The sequence below is a fragment of the Cryptomeria japonica genome, chromosome 2, assembly GCF_030272615.1.
Source record: "Cryptomeria japonica chromosome 2, Sugi_1.0, whole genome shotgun sequence".
Classification (NCBI taxonomy): domain Eukaryota; kingdom Viridiplantae; phylum Streptophyta; class Pinopsida; order Cupressales; family Cupressaceae; genus Cryptomeria; species Cryptomeria japonica.
In genome coordinates this window covers 143,930,317-143,942,454 of record NC_081406.1, presented here as the reverse complement: position 1 = coordinate 143,942,454, position 12,138 = coordinate 143,930,317, and positions in this window count along the sequence as shown.

The following is a 12,138-nucleotide window of genomic DNA, read 5'->3' as shown; positions in this document are numbered from 1 at the left end:
AAAAGGTAAGGGTTTTGGGAAGCCTAAGGACAAGGATGATAACAACTGATGTTGTGGGTAGACAGATTTCGATAAACTAGTTCTTGTTTTGCCAGAGACACCCTCACAACTAAACAAGAACAGTGCAAGCTCCAAGGGATGAAGGATTTTCAGACTGGAGACACTCATTTAGGCACCCAATTCTGGCGCGGCCTAAGACGAATACCTGCAGTTGAACTAAGCACAGTTTGGGTTCAGACTAACTATGCACGGTGACCTACAATTAGCAGATCCCCAATGGTATGAACCAAAAATGCATCAAATACCCCTCCACACTTCACTATTAAAATTCTTGCACTCTAAAATAAACCAGCTGAAAGAAACCGTGCAAATAGACTAAAACAAAGACAATAAACACCATATTTCAATGTTCATATATTTGCTTCAGCTGCCATTACAACAATTTCTGCAACCTCTCTATGCTATTCCTCTAATCTAACCTATTCTAACTCTAAAATCTAACTATCTAACAATCTCCCCTTTACAAAAGAAAGGCCTCTTCCTTTTATAGATTTTACAATATGAATCATAGGCTAGGATGGACTGCATCCAAGGGTCCCAATCTACCTTCCAGAAGCTGGCAGCCTTAACACATGCCTATTAAACTCTCTGTCATCTATCCAACCACTATCCCAACTACCCACAACTGTTTGGCATTAATTTGAGTCTATCCGGTAGTTGGACATAACTGTCCACAACTGACTTGTTTCCCCTTTCTTTCAAAATATTTGAGTGGGGCCCATTGGCAGTTTTACAATAAAACAGTTTCAGTTTTCAGAAACTGAACTTTTGGAATTAAATCCAGCTATGTATTTCTCGAGAATGCATAGACTTGCTGCATCTGAGTGTTCTTCGGTCTTTGGTCTCGGTGGTGGAATTCAGCTTTGTGGTCTAGTGGCACAACGACACGCTTCCCAATGCTCAGTTTTGATCTTGCGCTCCTGCAGTGCATTCCTGCATCTTCTTCTTTTCCAGCTTCCAGTGCCTGACCTTGAATGTGATCCTTCTTCGATTTGTGTTACAGGCTTTTCTCTTGGTTCTCTGCGATGACGTCCTGCGAACAATCAATCTCACTTTAATAAATCAATTTGAAAAATTAATTAATTTAATTAATCAAACATTAAAAATTTTTAACGTCTGGCTCGAGAAGCTCTTTGTGAGATGTATCTTTAAATGTTTTTCGCTTGATAGAGGTGAGATGATCTTAAGTTTTACAAAAACTTCGAGCTGCTTGCACAAAATGTGCAATTTTGGGAGATTTGACTTTCACTTCCTTTCGGCCAAAAGAAACTGAATGTGCGATTTTATTTGGCTCTTCTTGGTGTTTGCCAATTTTAAAGCATTTACCCCTTTTCTGCCTATAAGCTGAATTTGAAAGCTTTTTGATTTTCGGGTTTAAGCTCTCCTTTTCACAACGTAGGTCTCTTTGTCAAACTCGGGCCTACGGATGTCGTGATTTGAATTCTTTGGAATAAAGCCGAACTTTAATATGGCGTTGGCAAGTATGAACTATGGTGATAATGACTTTGCCCCTCACTACTTAATGATTTTCGGGTTGATTGGGCTCTTTAGAACTTTCGGCTGATAAAGTTATCTTGCGAACTGACGTCTTTCACCATTTTCGGGTAGTGTGTGTGTTTTAAGAGACTCATTTCGCCAAACCCTTTTGCCCTCTGCAATAAACAAATCGCGCAACTTTTTATCTATTAATCATTGTCGGCTTGGGGGAAAATCACGCGATTTTCACCTTATACGTCATTCTCGGCCTAAGTCACGATTTTGCGAGTTTTTAAATGTTTTTCGGCCTACTTCACCGATTTGAGAGTTTTGAGTGGGTTTCGGCCTTTTGAAAGATTTTTGAAACTCGACTTCTTTTACGAAATGCACACCAAACTTTATGTTATTTTGACGCACCCCTATCCTTTGTTGATTTTCGGCCAAAAAATAGCTTATTGTGCGATTTTTAAAGTTATTCAACAATTTCGGCTAACTTAGCACCTTTTTCAAACTTTATAAAAATAACGCCTTTCCTTTCATTGTGCGATTTTCGGCCTAAAGAGGCCTTTTGAAAAGTTTTTTAAGTTTTAGGCTTTTCCCACTTATGCATTTTCGACTGAGGGAGGCATTTTGAAAAGTTAAAAAGTTAAACATTCTCCCTCTTTTCGCGATTTTCGGAAATCGGCCTAAAAGGGGGGTTTGAAAAGTTTTTAAGTTAACGCCTTTTTCTTATTCTCCATTTTCGGGCTAAAAGCCCCTTTTGCAAACTTAGGCGATTTACCTCCCATTTTCACTTTTTTGGCCTAAAATGATATTTTACGCGACTCAATTTTCAAATGAATATGTGCCTTTATCATTTTTCGGCCCATTGACCCGAAATGTGCGACTTGGTTTTTTGGCCATTATGTGCGATTTTAGGCTTGGCTCTTCGCCCTTCGGCCATTTCACTGTAATCGCGCGATTTTCCTTCTTCCATATTTTGCTCGCATCTCAGCCTCCTTTGCAATTTCGGGTATCTTACCTAAGGTGCGCGATTTTATATTTTGCTATTTTTCGGCTCTTTGAGCCATTTTGAAAGTCATGGTTTTCGGCTAGAATGGAGACTTCGACCCCTGAAGCAAAATTGTGAATCTAGACTCTTGTGGCCTTTGAAGGCTTGATGATAGACGTAATGGTAAAATGATGACTTCAGGCTATCTGAGTCAAAAAGGCACCTCACAAAACTCATGAAAATGCCGAGTTTCTCCAATTTTGGATTTACTCCCTTCAAAATGAGGAAAATGTCAAACTTTTGGCGTACATGACCCACACTCGACGCATAACTGGCCATGGAAGGGTTTGACAAGCCCAACCATGACGACTTTATCTCCACTCCACCAGGGCAATGGGGGTCCCCTAAAACAGGGGGCGTATAGACGCACAATAGGAAGGATGGGACCTAAAACAAAATCATTCTCTAGGACTTGAGCAAGGTACGGGTCAATGCATTTAAGCAAATTTCAGTCCAATGACGGTTTTTGATGAAAGCTTTGTTCACAAATTGGGGCAAGGTAGGCAACCTTATGGATGACTCTTCACTTGACTCTTTCACCTAACTTTGCTTGACTTGCTCAGTCTTTGAATCCTAATGCTTGATAATCTATTCTATTCCACTCACTAGAAAAGAGCATAGAGAGAGACTCCTAGAGAGGGCAAAACCTAAAAAAAAGGGGGGTCCCCATCTTGATGGGGCGATGTGTGATGTGGTCACAACACTATCTAGATGACACCTTTCAGAGCTTTGTATGGCTATGATGTTCTTAGTTTTCTGGATTTATTGATAAGCGATTGCAGAGTAATGAGTGCTGGGGACTTGTTACAAGAGAACCAGGATATCATGAGAGCTCTTTGCGAGAATATTCAGAAGGCTCAGAATCAGTAAAAGCAATATGCTGATTAGAAGAGGGTTGAGTGATCTTTTGAGATTGGGGATATGGTGTATTTGATGCTTAAGCCCTATATACAGTCCTCTCTTAGGAAGAAGGGCTTAGAGAAACTCAAGCCACGTTATTATGGGCCATTGAGGATTATCAGGCGAGTTGGCGAGGTGGCTTATGAGTTAGATTTACCGACAAATAGTAAGGTTCATACTGTGTTCCATGTTTCTTGCCTCAAGAAGGCATTGGGACAACATATAGCTCCTTCCTCAGACTTACCACCCTTGGATGATGAGGGGAAGTTGATTTTAGTACCCGAGGCCGTCATAGATACTAGAGAGCGTCATCAGGGAAATTATAGTTAAGTGGAGAGATCTGTCGATAGAGGATGCTACTTGGGAAAGTGAGCATTTTACAACATCCAACATTGAGTTTGCTCGAGGACAAGCAAATTCAGGGAGGGTGGACTGTAATGTCCCCACTCTAGTCATTTTCAGTGACTGATGGGTTAGCCTATTATTTTGAACTCTCGTAGGCTAATGTTTTGGATAGAGTCTTAGTGGAAGTTCTACTTCTTTAGTTCAGTCTTGGGTTCAGTTCTAGAGCCTACAATCAGTGTGTGGGCTTAGTTGAGGGGGCAGTTGTGCTATTTTTAGTCAGGGCACCTGGACACATGGGGGTTATTCAGTGTTGATTCTAGGTTCAGACAACACTGGGGGTTATTCAGTGTTGATTCTAGCTTCAGACAACACAAAAGACTGAATAATGAAGGAGATATTAATATTTTAGTGTTTAAGTTATTTAATTAACTTATATGGTTATTATAAAGTCATAAAGTGACTTTATTAAATTAAAAAATCTCTTAAGTGAATTTAGGTGCCCAAGTTGATTATGAAACTATGCAAAGTTAAATAACTACATTTTAATGTATTTAAAATGCATTTGGGCGTAATTCTTGAAAATCATGCCATTTGGGGGTTATAAGGAAAATGAAAGCAATTCAAACTCTATTATTGATTATTTGACATTGCTTGATTTTTCTCTGTGGATTTTATGAGACAAGGTTTTTAGAGGGTTTTCTATTGAAGAACGTTCATTCTTCATGGATCTGTGATTTTGAGGCTATGAAAGATTAGCTGAATTATTGTAAACTGAGAGGGCTTCATTCAGAAGTGTTTATGTGCTTCACTAGAGGTTAATTGTGACAGTTATTTGCATAAATTGAATAAGAAAGGAGGCAATTCAGGTTAGACACCTCATTAGTAGCATTTTATCAATTCAATAACCAGCTGTACAAGTCTTCTTGCTGGCCATACCATTTCAGCTTGGCACGTGGGGTCCCAGATAGGGCATTTTTGATTGGAGGCTGAAACGCCTCCCTTGCAGTTTGGTGACACATTCCTCAACGCCTAGCTCTGATAGGTTGATTCATCTACTTTCTAGCCTGGAGAAATTGTATTTCAAACTTGTACGTCCATTTTGGTCAGTTTCCCAGTTTTGGTTGGCAAACACCATAATTCTTCTTTTAAAATAAGCTAAGGACCTACGGGTATGCAATTAGTAGTAGAATTAATTGTAGCAGATATCTTATTCATAATATAGTTGTAGTTGCTCTCAATTCCGTTTCCATTCAGTTTTATGTGCAATTCTTGTGTGGAAAACTTGTCATTTTTTACTTTAAATTATTCAAAACTCTTGAAAAACAAAAAACAAAATCAGAATTAGCATTTCAGAGAAGTTAGAACCAGCAGGGTTCTTATACTCCAAATACTTAGAGAGCTTCATGTCTAGAACTGTTGCATAAGGTCTGGAAAATGTATGATCAATTATAATGGTGTAGCTAGTTAGGGGAAAGCCTCATCAAGATCAAGTCCTATGATTCATCAAGAGACAATTACCTTATATAACTGCAAATGGTTTTGAAAAGATTCTGATTTTTCATTCGATCAGAAACTGTTTTCTTTCCCTTTTTTTTAATTTATTAGAAAATTGTCTCTATCTCCATCTCAATTTTCTTCCTCTATATTTTTAGTGACAATTGTACTTTCAACCTCTCATCATTTGATTTCATAGAAATTGTTAGAAATCCCATGGTACCAAACAGACAAAAAATTAAAGCTGGCTATTTTAATGGCACACAATGGATTTACAATCCACTGGACCACTGTCTTTGAACTACATGGTTGTGTCCACTCCAAACTAATTGACAGTTTCCTCCTGTGGTCATTCCTTGCAAGAAGAAAGGTTATAAGTCCTAAGAATGCACATTTCATTATCTACTCTTTTAGTTTTAAGAACTTGTGAATTCATGTATATTAATATTTCAATATTTGAAGTTCAAAGATCTCTCATGTAAAAGTGCAATTCCTTTAGAAAGCTCTGTGCGACCATAACTTATGTGAAACCTTAATATTTGAATAAGTTTATTAATTTCCATGGAGGAAATGTTGCTACAAACCATGAAATTCTTACACCAAGGGTCACATTTCTCACACGATTTGGCCTGCTATTGAAATTGCAAATACAACCTGTTGATGGTGTTTTTATGCACAATCGAACAAAGAATAAAGTATTGAATACTCTATCCTCTCTTGAACAAAGACTTCTCAAATGTTGAAAATTTGCAAAAAGGATCACTTGAGACGACCCCAAGGTTCTCAATGTTAGGTCTTGATGTGTTAGATAGCTTCAATGGTATGATGTCTTTTGTTGTACTTGCTAGGGTACTTACGTAGTTGTTATATGCTAGATTCAATTCAAGTTCAATGAAATGACGTTCTTTGAATGATGTTGCAATATCGCTTTCTTCTACTACTACTGATCTTTGATTTAAAAAAATGAAAAAGGAGCAAGATTTAGGAATGCTACACTAAGACTACGAATGCAAGACAATGGACAACTTCAAGTGAGCTCAACTAAGCTTTGCTTTGATATGTTATAAACATCTCCACAACTCTAGTGCAATCTTCTAGGGGTAGCTTGATGATTTTCGAATTACTATCACAAATGTAGACACCTTCAAGATGAAGCATATCAATGGTTGAATAACAATTGAAGTTAAGCTTTGGCTGAGATGAGTTCAGTTGACTACACAAGATACTTCACCATCGATGGAGTACTATTAGTATGAACAAGAAGCTTCACTTTCGATCATGCACATGCATCTTTCACTCATCTAAAATACTTAAGTATCTGGAAAGCTTGGTGGTGTATAACGACCCTTGGAACTTCTTCATGTTGATTTTGCTGAGGTTGATATCTCCTACATTGCCCCAAAATGATGAAACTTGGACTCCATCATATCGCTTTTTGAGTCCTCCTTGATGAGGGCTTGCCGTGCTCCTGCCATGTTCTACCTGTAAGAGTTGTTTGAGTTAGTCTTATGATATGATATCGATGCTTGCAAGTGAAAATCAATCGCCTAGATTAAGCATCTCTACCCTAGAATGATATTTTATCAAAATATTTCAATATTGCTTAAAACCCTAGGTGTCTAGATCAAAACCCTAGCTTGCAAATTTGATTTCTAATTGAATAAATTAGAAATCAAAACTCTAGCCATTCATGCCAATAAATTGTGCTTTGGAAGTGCTCTTAGATGATTAAACTGTGTTAATTAGAGCCTCCCATACAAAAACCTCATGGAAATAATAAATAAGGAGCTGGATCAGTCTTCAAATAGGGTCTGATTTTATATAAAAATGATCAAATAAGCTTATTTCAGACCTGTAAATGGTTTCAAAACAGACTGATTATATCAATTTGATTACTCCTTTGACAAAATTGCCCTCCTTAAATGAATACACCCTTGGCCAATTGCTGGATTTTGTCAAGCTGTGGGTGTAGATCCGATAGTCCTTTCCAATTCGCTGCGGAAAGGATCAATTCGCTATGGAAAAGATCAACTCGCTGTAGGTAATTATCAACTTTGCCTCCTTCAATGATTGCCTTTTGCCTGCTAGTTGAAAATTGCTGTCAATAGGAATGAATTCGCCTTGAATCAGATTTGATTGGAGTCGTTGAAACTTGATAGATGCAATATTGATTTTGTGTTTTGATCGAATGAAATGATCAAACACAATTTATAGTTCCTTGGAGGAAAATCGCGCCTTTCACAAAACCAACTTGTAGCCATTATTAAATGTTTTGCAATTCATCTCATAGCTGACTAATTCAGAATTTAAATAAAAACATTTATCTTGCATCGTGGTGGGGTCCAATCAAAGGGGGCGCTTACATCAAATATATCTTTTCATTCATCAAATCGGATGTCATGGGAGCATTGCCTAAGACACATCTTGCTTTTGTTAAGGGAGGTCCAAAATCCTTAAGTCGCTAATATCCGTAGGCAAAGGTTGTATTCATTCCTTAAGTCACTGATTGTCAATGCCTAGGACGGGTTCAATTCCTTAAGTCGCTGATATCCTTAGTCAAAGGATGTATGAGAAACCTTATGTCGCCAATATCCTTAGGCAAAGGAAGGATTTTTTCATTGCCAAGGAAGGTCCTCCAAGGGTAAAGTTGCTGGTATCCATTGACAAGGGAGGGAGATGCCTTAGATTGCTGGGCAAAGGAAGTCACCCAAGGTTGTTAGATTGCACCTTTAGACTCCAAAGAAATGAAATCAGACTTTCCTAAAACTTGATTGAGAATTCAATTCTCTTAACTCGCTGATTTTGTTCATCAAAGGGAATGGACTGTCTGGAAGAGGTATCCTATGCAATGGAAGGAAATGTTTGAAATGTCATAAGTCGCCCTTCTAGTCAATCAAGGGAAATCGGATCTAAGCAATCACCATGTCAAGGTAAAATTCGCACTTGATTCCTATTGAAGGATGTGAATCACACACGCTCAAATCGGTGGATGTGTCATCAATCTCAAGCTCAAACACTCAAAATGGATCGCTCTCTAACAAACTAACTTAACAAAACCTAAAATCGAAAGCAAAAGAGGGGGGTCCCCATTTGTGATGGGGTGATGTGTGAAATGGTCACAACACAACCCTATCAGGGAAATCATGTTAGCATTGAAGATTGTTTGTTCTGTAGCTATCTTTCAAGTGTAATTATCGACATCTGCAACAAGCCAGTTTCTACGTAACCCAGTCTTCAACTACCCAAACGAATCACATCATAGAAAAAGAACCCCATTGTGACCAAAAGAAAATTCTACAAGGTCTGCCACAATGGTGCTGCTTAATGCTTGTGCTATACACTCAACTTGAAACTTACATACCTAAATGCACTCATTACAATTTGGGACAAGCATGCCTGTAGAAATGTAATCACCAAAAGCTGTCATACCTATGCCTAATGTGAATTTCCATTGCCAGTTTGAATTTTCCTTCCATTAATTGAACTACCACTGTCAAATTATCCTGGGCTATTCCTCATCCTATTCCGAAATTGGGTTCTGGTGCTGAAGTTGCATGCCCAGTTTTAAAAATTATACGCTCAGTGCCAACTCTTCTTACTAATGCCAACAGCTTGAATGGCCTTTGACAATGGCTCAACAAAAATAATTTTTGGCCAATCCAAACATATGATATCCTTCTCTAGATTTAAACAGGTCAGATGAGAGCCATGTGGCCTGGATCAGATAAACATAATAAAGTTTAAGCTTTTGAAAGTGGCTATCTATGGTTCTATCTTCAATCTGTGGTTCGAAGGGACAATGGTTAGCAGTGGACCCTCAGTGTATGACTGACAAAAAGTGCTTAGTATTGAGGGCATTATTGAAAAGTTGGACCCTGAGGATGATTTCTGGTGGAAGTGAAGTTCTAGCTGGGGATCAATAAGTGATTGCTATGCCAATGGTACCTAATATCCAAGGGACTGCCAGAGAAAAAGCGGGCTAAAATATCACAAGTACCAAAGGATCTGGCCTTTTGTATTTTGAATGGTTCATCTGGTCTAACTACTTACAACTTTAGAGAACTTTTTGCAAGGCACCACCGTTCTTTTCTGCAGTAACAAGTTCAGTTGTCCAATCTTAAAATATTATAAAAAGGAGGAAAGCCTCAAACAAATGACCTCATAAAATTGTTCTGACATGGGAAGGCAAGTGAATCGACACCAGACTTGAGAATCTTAGCTTGGTTCTTTTCACTCTGAGCCTTGACGGTAGAATGATTGATTGCAAACCATTGTTTCTCTAAAGAGTATGCTTGGAGACAGATTTCATATTATATCATGTTTTAAATTTTAATCACTGATCAATGTATGGGTATTACTTCCGAGAATGAGTGCACTTCTGCCTTGCCTTAATTGTCTTATATGCAGCTCTATGTTGGATTATCGTTAGTGCCCCCTACAAAATCCTTGCTTGTAATTTATCCATGTATTTATTTTGGTTTGGGAAAATAGTCAGTTTTTTGAATTTAGCTAATCTAATATATACTGGAGGTTAAGAACAGCCTGTTTAGCTGTGCAGGTTGTAATGGACTCAACCAATATGTTAATTACGGCTCTCATTTAGAAAAAGCAATTAGAAGAATGTGAAGCAGAGCAGAGAAGAGAAGAATCTGGATCATTGAGCTCCTTGTGACTTGAAAATTCATGTTCATTGGGAGGCATTGTAAAGCTAATGTGAATGAAATCCAAGCTTGTCATTTTCAACAAAGGCTTGTGCTTATCCTGCAATGCAATAAGTTATTCATATCCTTGATAAGCTTGTTTGAATGGTTAGCCTTAAGTGTGAAAAAATTGCTTAGAATGCATGTAGCCTACTTTTAGCCAATGTGTGATATTGGATTTGAGAATCATTTGCAGTTGGACCTCTGCTTGCTCAATTTTATGTTTAAGTGAAACAACTCTAACCTGCAACAATGAGTTCCAGATATTGTTTTGAAGCTGAACCAAAGCTTTATCATTCTCATTTACAACTTTCTCTGAAAAGACAACTCACTCGAGTTGAATAGAAGTAATAACTGAATTGAATTATTTGGATGTAAGAATGTGTGTTCTTGCTGTCCTGTGGCACCAAGGGACTGTAACGATTGTTCTGTTGTGGCATTGGGACTTGAGTAAATCTCTAACCTGCCTTGTATTTCTCTTATGTTGTATGATGTAACAAAGACTTGTTGCTAAATGATTTATAATTCAAAAGGGGAGAAATTCTTTCTTGTTTTGTTATGCTCATTGTTACTCTTATTTACCACAATATGGTATTGTAAGAGTGCAGTGGATTTTCTGTTTTTGTGTCTCCTCTAAATCTACATTCGTAGATGTTCTTGTACTTGCAAACTTTCATCTTTTGGACCTCAACTACAGCAAAAATTTAAGGTTTTGGGTCAATAGAGAAAGCAGGCTTTGCTTGCAACTTTTGGCTATACAGTTTTTTGATTGCTAAAGGGGCTTGTGCAGTGAGACACCCTGTTGCACCTCCTCAGTTTGTCTCATTCTTTTACCTGTATGGCACCTTGCAGGCATTAATCTTGATGTTTGAGTCTACAATTGTGGCATTTTTTTTATTTCTTGAGGGCTGGTAGCTTCCCATTGTATTCATAATTTCATTCTGTATGCAACTGAAGCCTTGTTTAATTTTATGAGTTGGGTTGGATTTCTGATCTGGAGGATATGCCTTTACTGTGTAAGTGGTTGTTCCTGAATGTCGAGCTGCCACAACTTTTAACTCCTTTATCTTCTCTTCATTATTTTCAGGTTTGAGTGATGCTATAGTGAATTGCATAAGTTGATAGCAGTTTAGAAAAGTTTGATTATAATATTAAGTGCCATACATAGATTTTTCTTGGTTTAATCACTATCAGTGGTCTCATTGTGTACTCAGAAGGTATTGTGAGTTGTTGTCGATAAAGGTAAATGTTTAGGTTACAGCCAGACAATGGTAGACACCCTTAGTAAATCCATTTATCTTGTATTTTGCAATTTTTGTATCATTTGGTTTTGACCTCCTGATCAAGTTTTGGAGTAAGCCTAACCGTGCAAATCCACCTATAGATATGCCATGACAGTAAAAATCTAATTTGTAGAAAATTTAGTTATAAAACCTGATGATTTTAATACAAATGTTGATTATTTGCCCTATAGTATAAAATAAAAATTGATGGAGGATCAATTGTTGTCAGTTCGACGTATATGTGGATATGGTATGTGCATTTGGATGAGAAAATCCATACAGTGTTGATACGATGACAGGAGCATGCATTGGTTACAATGTATATGCTAGCATGTCCTCATATAGGTGCTTAGTTTGTGATTTCCACGTGTGAGTATAAAATTAATTTCTGAAATACATTTGTGACTAAAAATGGAAATCAACTATTGAACCTAGGCTATGACATATAAGCATTGTGCATGAAATGCAACAATATATTTAAGCCATGTTTTATATATACATTCTTAGCAAGATTGAGGTGAAGATAATCTGAAACTTGGAAGTGTACAGTCTTGCTCAGATGAAATTGAGTAAATTCACCTTGAAAGATTTAGAATTGAAGATGGTGCCCTGGTCATTTGTTTTCTCTCCATATACAATAATAACTTCACTGACATGATTATCACTGCACATTTCAGGCATGTGCGAAAGGGTTGAGATGAGTTTTTGGTTCAGTCTGGGGATGCTTTGTAAACTTATGAGCAAGAGGACAAATACACCCTTGTCTAGACCATCTATCAAAGATCAACTACGGTAATGCGAATAATTGTTGAATAAAGTATATGGTGGG